Source organism: Lissotriton helveticus, chromosome 4_1, assembly GCF_964261635.1.
Source record: "Lissotriton helveticus chromosome 4_1, aLisHel1.1, whole genome shotgun sequence".
In the NCBI taxonomy this organism is placed as follows: domain Eukaryota; kingdom Metazoa; phylum Chordata; class Amphibia; order Caudata; family Salamandridae; genus Lissotriton; species Lissotriton helveticus.
This window is the reverse complement of record NC_136063.1, coordinates 1,120,548,974-1,120,562,351: the sequence shown is the minus strand read 5'-3', so window position 1 is coordinate 1,120,562,351 and position 13,378 is coordinate 1,120,548,974.

Genomic DNA, 13,378 nt, shown 5'->3' with positions numbered 1-13,378 from the left:
GTATGGGAAACGCTAAAAAAACTCCAAACCCCTCTGGAAATTAGGTTATCGCGTATAGAAAACCAGCTGCTTGAGGTAGAAAAGAGGATCCTAACCCTAGCAAGCTTTAGTATAGAGGAAAATAAACCAAATAGCACATCCGGTGTTAATAAAACTACACCAGTACCTACTGTCATTTCCCCAACATTACCGCTAGTTAAACCCTTACCCAAACCCCGATCAAAGGCTCACGAAACACATGTTAATAATCCAATAGCGAAGGTATCTAAACAATTGCCTGCACAATCTGTACCAGCCCAGAAAGATACTGCTGCCCCGAGGGTCAAAGAATCTAAGGCTCACCAATCTAATCTACAGGAGATCCAAACTATAGATAAACATTGTGGGGGTTTTATAGATCTTCCTCCAGGTGCAAGGCCGTACGTAGTAGTGTTAACAGGGGTACCGGAAATTAGCAACCACTATCAGGAAAACTTTTGGTCACTGAGGAATAAGGTAACTTACTGGCTGGATGAAAACAGGCCGTTACCCAACCATTTGAGAAGCAAAATCTTAATGGTACGAAGGGTGCCCCTCATATAAATCTATTCCAGGTGATTGTATTGTTGTCTCATTTGAAGATCCAAACACGGTACATCACATATGCTCATGGAACACCTATGGCGGGAATTCGCCTATTGAAGCTTGATCACTCACTTTCTTCTATCCCCCGCGAACATGCTCTAATCATGGGGGGAACTGGGCATTGGCTAGACACCATGTTCGGGGAGGGGCTGGAGAAGGCTGGCAGGGCAATCACAGTTGGTGGAATGGGGCACCAACTTACAACAGGTTTAGTTGCCTTGAAGAAGTAGATTGACTCACCCCAAAGATAGCTTGTTCAATTAGCTCTGATGGTACATCCTCTACATCTTGTACTGAGCCCACGTTGATTACATGTAACCCAGAAAAAAGTAATCTACCTGAAAGTATAGAAATGGTTACAGGGGGGGGAGTTGTCAACTGCTTAGATATTGATGCAGTCCCCAAGTTCACCAGTGATAAGATAGGCCTGGTAGCATCAGTTGAACAGGGTGTGATGGGTAATCCCTCACAATGGGAGGTGTATGAAACATGCAGATTGCTCCAAGATGTGTTGTCTCTTCCGGTGCCACCATTACCGTATGCAACCATTCCAAATGAAGGACCTCCTGGTAGTAGTTCCAACTCGCCATTGACGTCAATCTCGGGGGGGAGCTTGCCCGGTCCCTGTGGAGGTCCCTGGGGGGGAAGCTCTATCTTTGATCTTGGATGAGGCCCCTAGCACTGTTCATGACCCTCTCGCGAGTGATCTTGCGTTAGGGCTGGGAGGAGCCGGTGGCGAAGCCCTGAAGGTGGTCAGTTGGAATATAGCGGGCCTTGCACGGAATATTGACATACCTGAATGGAATTAATTCGTTGAATCCTTCGGGATTTGCTTATTCCAGGAAACTTGGTGCTTGGAACCACGCCACAAGGTGGGTTATACCACCTACTTTGTGTCTGTGTCACAATCGCCTGGAGGGAAGGGCCGCCCTTCTGGCGGCCTATTAATTTGGGCGAGTGTCTCCCTGGGTTTCTCCATCAGGTCTATAGCCACCAAATCACCTGACCTGCAGAGAATATCAGTCAGAGGGCCACGTGGGGGGAGGAAGCTTGAAGTCTTCAACATCTACGTCAGAGGATCAAGGGGTGGAGTATCCACACTGTCCCTTACGGGCATCGAGGAGGGACTTAGATCTTGTGGTGCTGACTCCCTTGTCATACTGGCTGGGGACTTCAATTGCACATTTGAACCCCTTGCTAGGGAGGATATATTGGGCACCAGGGAGGATGATGCTAGGAGAGATATCCCCCCTTACACTATCTCCAATTAGGAGTTGGACCCAAAGTGCCATTGACCTTAATGCCCTCTGCCTGGAACATGGCCTTAGGGCAACCAACGGTAGATCAAGCTCAGACTCCACTGGGGCACACACGTTTAACAGAGTGGGCCACTCCTCACAAATTTACTTCATTCTTTTGAACTACAGACTTTGGGCTCACCTGATAGATATGGTGGTTTTACCGTCTACTGACAGCGACCACATCCCTCTACTTTTGTCCCTGTCCCCTCTTTGGACGGGTGCGACCCCAGCCCCAACCCCACATGTATGGAAAACAACGCACGAAGTATGCCCTTCTAATTGTGGCAGGCGTCTGAAATGGAACACCATTGCTGCCAACAAGGGAAAGATTTTGGAAGTAAAATCCATAATGTCTAATATTGTGCTGTGTTTAGACTCCCCCGGACTCAGCATGCATGAGGTTTCAACTTTGTTTGCCGAAACCACCAACGCGTTAGGTGAATTGTTTATAGTTCGTTCTGTAGGCACAAGGGGCAACGCAAGAGGTGGACCCATGGGTAATGTGGGCTGGTTCTCCTCTGCGTGCCGTGTTGCCAAAAGGGAACTAATTAAAGCGGTGAAAGCCAAGGATGGTGGCCTGATTAGCATTGCAAGGAGTAATTATAGAAGGGCTTTATCTAAGGCAAGGGCCGAGCATGAGAACCAGTTTTGGTATGACTTGAAGGTGGCTAGCTCAAGGAAGGACTTCAAGGGATTTTGGGACCTAATAAGAGCTAGGGAAAAACCCGTGGACTCTCTCATAACATGCAATATAGCAGAGGGAGTGTGGTTTGACCACTTCTCTCAGCTATATACAATGGCTGCGGGCTCCGAGGTAACCCTGATGGAACAGCACCCCATAGATTGCACAGAGCTCAACGAGGAATTCCTGTTTACACCCAAGGAAGTAGTGGGGGCGATTAAGTGCCTTGTCCCCAATAAGGCAGCGGGCCCTGATGGCCTCCCAGGAGACTTGCTCCGCATTAATCCAGATGAGTGGGGGAGACTTATTGCTTCCTTACTGAATGCTGGTTTGGCAGGTGCGGCTCTCCCGGATTCATGGAAGGGCGCAGAGGTCGTCCCGATCTTTAAGAAAGGGAGTCGGGACGACCCTGCTAACTACCGCCCTATAAGCCTCTTGGATTCCACACAGAAGGTAGCAGGCAAAGTGGTTCTAGGAAGGGTCTTGCAGTGGGTTGAGGAGAAGCAAATTCTTTCAGACTTTCAGGCTGGGTTCAGAACTGGTATGGGGACTATTGAGCAATCATTCTGGTTAATGATGCTTTTTTGGAAAGTGGTTGTACTGGGCAAAGGCAGTCTGTACCTTGCTTTCATAGATCTACGGACTGCCTTTGACCTGGTCCCACATAACCACCTTTGGAGTGTACTTGATGCATTGGGTATTCCCCCATACTTACTAAACATGCTGATAAAGTTACATGCAGATAACTTTGCGCAGATAAGGTGGGGTAACCAGGGACAAAAAACATCACGAATTCCTGTAAATAGAGGTGTCCGTCAGGGATGTGTGCTAGCCCCCACTCTGTTTTCATTGTATGTTAACGGAGTGGTGGAGCACTTGCTGCAACATCCAGCAGACGCACCATCCGTGGCTGGCAGGAGAATACCTACCCTCCTATTTGCAGATGACACCCTCCTGATCTCCAAAATCCCAGCGGGCCTGCAGAGTCTTCTAACTAGTTTTAAGACCTTCTGTGACTCAAGGGGACTAGTTATAGACACAGGGAAGACTAAGTTTCTGGTTTTAAACCCCCGAAGAAGACTGTCAAACCACCTACCTAGAATCAGTTCCACTCGGGAGGGTCAAGGAGTTCGATTACCTCGGCATTCGTCTCTGCGACTCTATGAGTTGGAAATGTCATCACCAAAAGATGCTGCTGACCCACAAGAGGGTAGTGGGGGCCCTCCTTAATGAACAACGTGCCTCATCCCTCAAACCCATTGCACCAGTACTTGACATCTACAGGGCAAGAGGTGTCAGTGCAGCTCTTTATGGGGCAGAACTCTGGGGTGTACAGAATGTGGACCAGTTGTCTCGCTCTGAAAACAAATTTCACAAGGACTTAATGGGCCTCCCCTACAGTACACCAACTCTTCCACTTCTTTTAGATATGGGCACCCGGCCCATTAGTGACCAGGCGAGGCTGCGTCCCCCTCTTTTGTGGACACGCATTTGGAGAGTCCCAGAAATGTCCAGTTACGCAGAGGGTTTAAAAGAGGTTCTTCTAACGCCTGGCTGGTCTAAGGTCCGTTGGTTAAGGGAAGTCAAGCGCCTTCTTATAGACCTGGGCCTTGAAGACGCCTGGATTACTAGAACTGCCCCGCCCAAGTCAACCCTAAAGAAGTTATACTGGAGTTGGGTGATTGATGGCAGAAATAGTAATGCCAATTTGTGTAAGACCACTGGGGAATTTCTTTTGGTTAAGGAGGTGCACTTCTGCGAGCCGTATCTGGATATTATTCTAAATTCCTGGGACAGGGCTCTATACTTCAAATTTAGGGTAGGCCTACTTCCAGTGGGGAAACTGACTGCCAGTTGGAAGGTCCCGGCGCAGACAACTACCTTCTGTCCTTTCTGTGTGAACAGGATAGAGACAGTTCCCCACTTATTGTTTGAATGCCCGGCCTATGCAGTTCCTCGCCACAGATGGCTGAAGCCACTCTGTAGAGAGCTTGGGACTAGATCTCATAAGGAGGCCTTACGAATTTTAAAAACGGACCCCCGGCCCCTGTTTGCATGTGGATTGGCGAAATTTCTAGGCTGGGCATGGCGCATTAGATCCACTAGGCTTTTGTATCTTGTTTAATATGTATTTTAGACTGTTTTTACGTAAATTATTCATGCCATTTGCAATATGAATTGTATGTTTATTACCCATGCACTGGCTTTTATTGTTTTTATGTACATGTACTGCTTTTTAAGATATGAACTATATCGATATAAAGCCTAATCTACTACTACTTAAATGCGTCTAATATCATGGAATGTAGCAGGATTAAAACAAAAGCTATTAGACCTTGAATCGCAAGAGTTCATGAATCAATATGATATATGCCTACTACAAGAAACTTGGGCTTTGAATTTCCCAATATATACGATGAGTTATAAAACGTTTAGTGCTAATGCAATCCCATCAACTTGAGTCCAGCAATCAGGGTGGCTAGTGATACTGGTTAGGATCTCGCTAAAGATTGAAACCAAGGAACTTAAAATACCATCACAAGATATAATTGGCATAAAAATAAAAAACACTGTTAGAGCAGATGTCTACTTGCTCAATGTTTATAATAGACCGAGAGTATCCAGTATTGAATCACCAGAGATAGAGCAATTGGATAATTTCCTGGGCTATATATAGATTCTAGTAAAGTATATCTATAAATATAGGAGGGAATTTCAATTGTAAGTTTGAGCCAATAGTGGGCCTTGAGAATATTCTAGATGAAGAGAACACTGCACGTGGGATCCAGTTGCCAGAGGCTGGTGCTTCTGTGCCCAGCACAACTCCAGCAATTCAGCTAGCTACATTTGTGATGGAGCAAGGATTAAGGGCCTGTAATGGTGGGCTACCGTCAGATAGTCCAAGTGTGTATACCGGAGTAAAATTGATTATATTTTAGCTAGCATTAACATGTGGAATAGCTTAATAGATTTAAAAGTTGAGCTAAGAAAAGATAGTGACCACAATCCACTATATTTAATGTTAAGGGGTTCGTTTTTTTGAAGACTGGGAATTGGGGATGGATCCTAATATTGGGAACCAACCACAGCCAACTGGTAGTAACTACCGCAGAGCACTAAAATTGCCAGCTATTGCAGGCAATTATGAAATTATGACTAAGATCTGTAACATTTTTTCTGACACTCTCCTACCACATTCAAAATCCACTGCAGGCAAGATTCCAATTATGCAGGTTCATCATACCATGGGGTGAAAATTGAAACTGCTTTTGAGTAACAACTGCAATAAGCAAGTGCGGTCAAACCATATACAAAATAATCCTTTTAACTCCTGGTTTAGTAAGACTTGCAGAGAAGCAGACCTTCATTTGCTAGAGGAAATAAGATTGATCAATACACAGAAAATAAGAGACAAGAGGGCAAAATATAAGAAAATAATAGCACAAGCAAATAAAGATTGGGAAGACTGTAATTGGAATGATTTAATTACAGAAGCAAAAAAATAAGGATCACGCTGGGTTCTGGAATACGTTAGCGCGTGGAAACAGAACTGTTAACCAAGGTCGAGAACACTATCTGGATCCAGGCACAAGAACCAATCACTTTTCAACTCTGTACTCTGAAGTTGTAGATCCGGTAATTAATGATATCTCTACTATTGAAATGGATTTTCAGGAGTTTGGATGGCAGGGTTCAAATAGCATCCCCTTTTTTACACCAGAAGATACAGAGGACGCAATAGAAAGTATTAGGAAAGGGGACCTCTTAAGGCATGATACATTAGTTTGGGCACCGTATGTGAATTTACTTTGCAACGATTTGGCTACAGGGCACCAATACCTGACTCTTGGAAGGGGGCCGAAATAGTACCTATTTTCAAGAAAGGGAATCGTCAAGACCCTGCAAAATACAGGCCAATAAGCCTAATAGACACTCTACAAAAGGTCTATGCAAAAAAGATCTTGGTAAAGCTTAACACTTGGCTGGAGGAAAATAACATCTTACCCCAATGTCAAGCCAGATTTAGAATGAAAACTAGTACAATAGATAAGGTTTTTCGATTGCTGTGCATAGCCTGGAAATATATTATTTTAAAGGGAGGGCACATCGCTTTTATAGATTTGAAAGCTGCTTTTGACCTTATTCTCAGGAGACCCTTATGGAACTGCTTAAAAAGCCTCGGAGTCTCTGAGGATCTTTTGACACAGATTGTGAGGCTACATAAGGATAACTACGCAAAAGTCAGGTGGGGACCTGGGGGGAACTGCCGGATGCAATACAGATAAAAAGAGGAGTAAGGCAGGGATGCATGCTGGCCTCAACCTTGTTCTCTTTATACGTGAACAACATTGTGCAATATCTTCAGGGCTGTGATCATGACTCTCCGAAAGTTAGGAGGGGTCCCAGTTCTAGCATGACTTTTTGCTGATGATACAATTTTAATATCGCAAACACCTGTCCACTTAGATGTATTGCATTTTATCCATAAGACGTGGAAGTCAACTTCATATACAGTGCTTTGGCCATCAGAGGTTGTATTTCATCTAAATAATCCTCAAAGGCAGGGAAAGGATTGATGGATATAAACTGCAAAGTTAAACTTTCTGTCTTTGAAGAGCAGTATATACTATTTTCTAGGTACATGAATATGTGCTTTGTAAACTGTTTTTGACAGTCGTGAGAGCTACTCAGGAGCATCCCAATAACTATTCATACCATAGAACCATATTCGAATATATCGTACCCAGGGAAGTGCAATGCTGTGATCGAGTTTCAGTAACTCAATTAACCCATCTTTATCATTTTTAAGTTCCTGACAGGGAAGGTTTTTGCTCCCTGTGCTCCCAAAATGTTGTTGAAAATAATGCCCACTTATTATTTTTTTGTCCAAAATATGCTATTTCTAGGAAAAAATGGATTAAAGCAGTATGTTGGAATATGGGATTTAGGACACATCTAGAAGCATTGAGAATTTTACTGATACATCCCACAAAATAGTTGTTAATCTAAGCCGATACCTATTTGCAGTAAACCTTACTCGCAAGGGAAAGGGTCTGCAATTCTAATGCCCATGAGGCTGTGATATGTACATCATACTAAGGAGAATGGAACTGGAGAGCTTGTAGCACTTGTACTCTGTTATTTTATAAAGCTTTTAAATTGCAATTGTACTTTAGCACCTAAAATTTGCATTTTAGCTATAGTCGATTGATCCTATAGCACTATTTCAGGATGTACTCTCCTGTTGACACAGGCAACTCAAGACCAGTCTTGCCTCAGTTGGGGCTCTCAGTCAGGTGCAGCTTGGCTCCATTAGCAAAGTGAGCATGGGACCCATATATGGGCATGCTCGCCACACTTGGGGCATCACACTGAAGTAAACAAGCGATGGGTGTGATGCTTGAGTTTATCTAAACCACTAGTAATTAATTACTCAGGGCAGCATCCCAGTTAATTTTTTTTGGGTCCAATGCCACCACTCATAAGACTGAGCCATATGTAAATCAGCCTTGATCCTGCTCCAATTGGAACAGCCACGCTCGAACTGCCAAGCAAGGCCTCTCTGAACAGCAACACAAGCAATCCTAAACCATTCCTCACTGTGTAAGTGAAACCAAATTACACATGAATAAAGAGCCCCAATGATGGCAAAACTGGTCTTGGGTTGCTTGCGTTATGGTTTAGAGCATACCTGGTATGAACTGTTCCTATTGGAGCAGGACCAAGACTGATTTGCATACGGCTAGTTCAAATATGAGGAGGCATAGTGGGCAAATGAACAATGGTTTGGAATGCTACACCAAGCAATTGCCAGCGGTTAGACTTATTGCAAGCATTCCTCTGCCAACTTTTGTGTGTTTCATGTAACTTTTATATGGCAGGACTAGAGGTATACCTCTGCTAGTTGTGGAGTCCTACCTTTGCGTTATTGCCACATCACAGCTATTTGGGTTTTATTAAAATGTAGCAAATGGCCTGAAATTTTAAAACTTCACAGATGGTTGCCAGGCATGAAACCTTCTCATAGTAAATTGCTGGCTCCTGGGACTAATGTTTATGCCTCAAACTGCCAATTAGATATGCGTAAAAGATCAGCACAAATAAGGAAGTGGCAGAATCTGCCCATTTTTCAGTCCACATCGAGATGGAGTTTTGTTTTGAATCATGTCAATCACCAACCCTGCAAGTGGACTACTTTGATCTCCCATCTGTTATCATTAGGCTTACATCAGCTGGTCTCCCTACCCACTCATAAGGCAGGACACACACTAGACGGGCTATATTACTAACAATGGTTGCATCTCCCTAAACTCAGTTATCCCTCTGATCTGGACAGATCACTCTGTAATAATTTTTAAGATTAAGATTAAGACAACCAAGTCCGGCGAGACCAACCGCCAAAGACCCAGACAAATCCGGGCATGGAACACAATTGATGCCCAACATTTGCAAAAATCTATGTCTACCTCTCATTACATTCCATCAGAAGACCCCGAAACAGCCACCAATAATTACTCTGACTGGCTACATGAAATCTTTGCCCTATCAGTACCATATAAAAAAAATGTCCACCAATCGTAGAGTTCGTTCTGCTCCTTGGTTTACAGAGGGACTAAGACTCGAGAGACAACACTGCAGGAACCTAGAGAGACACTGGCGTAAAGAGTACAATCACAAAGCTAAAACTTTATACAAAGAGGCAATGAAAAAATACAAACATCTGATCACCGTGCACAAGAGTAACTACTATTGTTCTCAAATAAAATCCGCCAAAAATTCCCTGAAAGAACTCTTCCAAGTAGTAACCAAACTCTCCACACCCCCAACAGGCACCACGCTTCAACCTTCCCAAGACTTATGTAACTCACTGGCAAAATTCTTTAAGGACTAAGTGACCTGTATCTATTCTGACTTTGCAACTCAGTCTAATAGACCAGCCAACACCTAAAAATGTTTATAACACGTCCTCCATGGCTGTGATTCCAGAATTCACTCAGGTCTCCTTGGAGCAAGTACGTGAACTTCTTCTCTCAATTAAATCCGGTTCCCCGTTAGACCCTTTGCCACCCTCAATTCTTAAATTAATTCCCGATCCCACTGTTAGCATTCTTAGCGACATTTTGACCTCTATGCTCAACACTGGAGTCTATCCTACAATCTGGAAAAAGGCCATTATCAAACCTTTACTCAAGAAACCCAACGCGGACCTGCTGGATCCTAAAAATTACTGCCCAATAGCATGTCTCCCTCTCCCACCAAAAATCATAGAAAAAATGATAAATACTCAACTTACCCAATACATCGACACTAATGACCTGCTCGATGATACACAATTTGGGTTTAGGAAGGAGCATGGTACAGAAACAGCTCTTATTAAGGCCGCCGATGATATCAGGATGATTCTGGATAAGGGTGGAGCAGCGGTCCTTATTCTGCTGGATCTGTCTGCTGCATTTGACACGGTCGATCATACCATCCTGATCAACCGTGTCTCTGCCATTGGCATCAGCCAAACGGCCACGTCCTTACTCATTTCCTTTCTTGAAAGCCGGACACAGTCTGTCAAGCTGGGTGACTTCCAATCTCCAGTCTTTTCCCTCCCATGTGGCGTGCCTCAGAGATCTTCCCTAAGTCCGACACTGTTTAATATATATGTGTCGGATCTGGCAACTACCATCAAAACCCATGGGATGGGTTTGAACTCTTATGCCGACGACACCCAACTTGTACTTGCTATCCATAAGGACGGAGTAGAAGTGGCATCCAAATTTCAGGAAGGAATGAGTGGATGGATGTCTCGCAACTGCCTGAAATTAAACTCTGATAAAACGGAGATAATGACTTTCGGTAATTTAGTCCCAAGTTGGTCCCCAACTTGGTGGCCAACCGAAATGGGACCTCCCCCACCTCCTGTTTCAAAGGTCAGGAATTTGGGAGTGATGTTCGATGATAGACTCTCGTTTATACATCATGCTAATGCCCTTTCGTCCACCTCTTTTTTCACTCTTAAAATGATCAGAAAACTTCTGCCTTTTCTTCCACTGAATGCAGGAAGAACTCTGATGTGCACTCTGATCTTATCTAAGATCGACTATTGTAATGGGCTTTTTTTAAATGCTCAGGGAAATGTTCTGAACAAATTGCAGCTAATTCAATATTCAGCAGCCAGAATCCTATCAGGCACACCCAAGTTCAAATCAATTTCCCTGGCAATACGTCAGCTTCACTGGATGCGTCAGGAATCAAATTAAATTCAAAGCTCTCTGTATTGCATACAGAGCAGTTAACAATTCAGGACCCAAGTTCCTAAGAAGGTCACTAGGACGTTACACCCCGAATAAACTCCTGCGCTCTTCCTCAGCTGGCCTCCTAACCGTCACTCGGACAAAGAAATCATCATGGGGAGACAGATACTTTTCAATCACCACTGCAAAATTATGGAACACCCTGCCCCCCTACATCAGGGCCAGCCCCTGCTCTGTAATACTGTTTTTCAGCACCGAGATGCCTCCGGGTATTTTCGCGCTTTACAAATTGCATAAATAAATAAATAATAAAAGAGAGGGTGGGATGTCTGGCCATGGACAAGTGTTTGTGTTTAGTTATCTACACCTCTTTAGAATAGTGGAATGTTGGTATCTCCATTGAAGACAATGGAGAATGTCGGGCTTCTGATGGACAGTAGAAGCCCGGACCCCCAGCATTCCAATGTTTGTTCACAGCTGCTGCTGTGAACAAAGGCCTCAGGAACCAGAGGGTATTTCAGTTCCTTCTGACTCCATTAGGCCTTTGTTTTTCTATTTAGAAGATTCTGCCCTCTAGAGGCTGAATGTTCTAATATTCTTATAGCCCTCCGTGGCTGGGCTATACCAGCATTAAAGTTCCGCTCCCATGTTAAAGGCCCTTACCTTTGGCTCGAGCCTTTAACACTTGAGTGTGCCTTTAATGACTTGTATAGTCGCTACGGTGGTCTATAAGGCTATAGTGGCATGCAACATTGTCTTGAAATCTGAAAGTTATTGCCAACCATCCTCAACGGCACCTGTGTCTAAAGCCAGAGAACAATTCAGATCTGTTCTAATGTGCTGAAACAGCAGGTTGCTTTAGCAGTTCTGATAGACTACCTTGACCCAATCAAAATTTGTCTCTGCGTTTTTATCAGTTAGACAGTCAAAATTATATTCTCATACACATACCATGTCACAGCAGACCATGGCCTTGTATTGGGCACGGGCCACATGTTTTGGGCACATACAAGAGAGGCAACATATTTTTTTTTTGGGCCTAGATAATTTCCTAATCTTAAATACTTTTTTACAATACCTTTTATAATATTGGGGAGGAGGCACCCCTTGTGTACCTAATAAGGATATAACAAGTCACCAATGAGTTCTGTGACCCTATAGTGGAATGAGGCCCAAAAGAAGATTAGAAAATCTAGTGCAAAATGAAACCCACCGAAAAGCAGTTAGATATATGTTTCTAAAAGATACTAGAATCAGTTTAATACAAGTCAGATTTAACGAAAAATGACGCTCATAATGTATTGAAACATGCAGAGGGATTCTATTTTTCCCTTTAGTACCTAAACTGTGAAAATATTAAGCATGTTGTAATCAATATTTCCTTTCTTTTTATTGCACTGTTCAACCTTACCCTCGGATTCTGACTCTGGCAACAGGCATTGTGATACCACAACAAAACTGTGATAAGCTTCATCACTTCCTTTTTATCAGTGACTAGAATTATAAAAGTTGCCTGTAATGAGAACATTGGAGACACGCTTTAATACAGGAATTGCAGGCTCCCATGTGTGTTATGTGAGACAAAGTAGCCCCTGACGTACATCACAAGGATATGTCAAGTCATCAAGGAGTTCTGTGACCACCCAGAGGAATGAGGTTGAAGGCCGAGTTCCTTTATAAAGTCATGGAACTCCGATGTGATTTGCAATATCCTTAAAATGTATTGCACATAGTATTTTAGATTCATCAAGTACATGGTCATCACATTTTCAAAAAATTACTTATATTCTTGGGCCCTCAATACGCTGTCTGGTGGATGCAACCATTGCGGTAAAGGAACCACCTGATCATGGGTTGGTGGTTCCGCAATCCCAATTAGGATGAAACAGCACATAGAGGAGTCAGAAACTTACATTTTTCAATTGGAGCTTGTGCCGCTGGCTGAAAATGCCAGTAGCACAAACTCCTGTTCAAAAATCGAAGTTTGTAAACATCCCTGCACCTTGTACCTGCCAGTGCAGAATGCGGAGGGACAGGGGGGAAGGGGGCTCTGCTAGGGTCCCCCAATATTGCTTTCTTGACAGCCTTTCCATGTCGGAAAGGTCAACATGCAATGACTGTCAGAAACCAACATCATAATACCGACTGTGGAAACACCGTCCTTAACCGCGGCCCGAATTCCGCTGTGGTGCGGCGGTTTTAATCAGTGGGTGGGGCCGCGTCGGCCAATGGACGTGCACAGCACTATGGAGGTAGTGCTCATGACAGCCGTTGGCAAACAGGAGCACTTAAGGGGTTAAGAGATAATGTTGCCTTTCCAACTGACTGTCGGGGTCCTTGAGCCCATCGGAACCGTGTCGGATTCCCCCGTAGCTTTAAACTCTGACTGCTGTTATCCTAATATGGCGGTCGGACTTTAAACCTACCATGTCAGAAGGAAAGCCTCCGACCAGCGGTTGGAGGCTTTCTGCCCGACATCGTAATAGGGCCCTCGGTTTCTTGCTCTTCCATATGGAAAAGAGTTA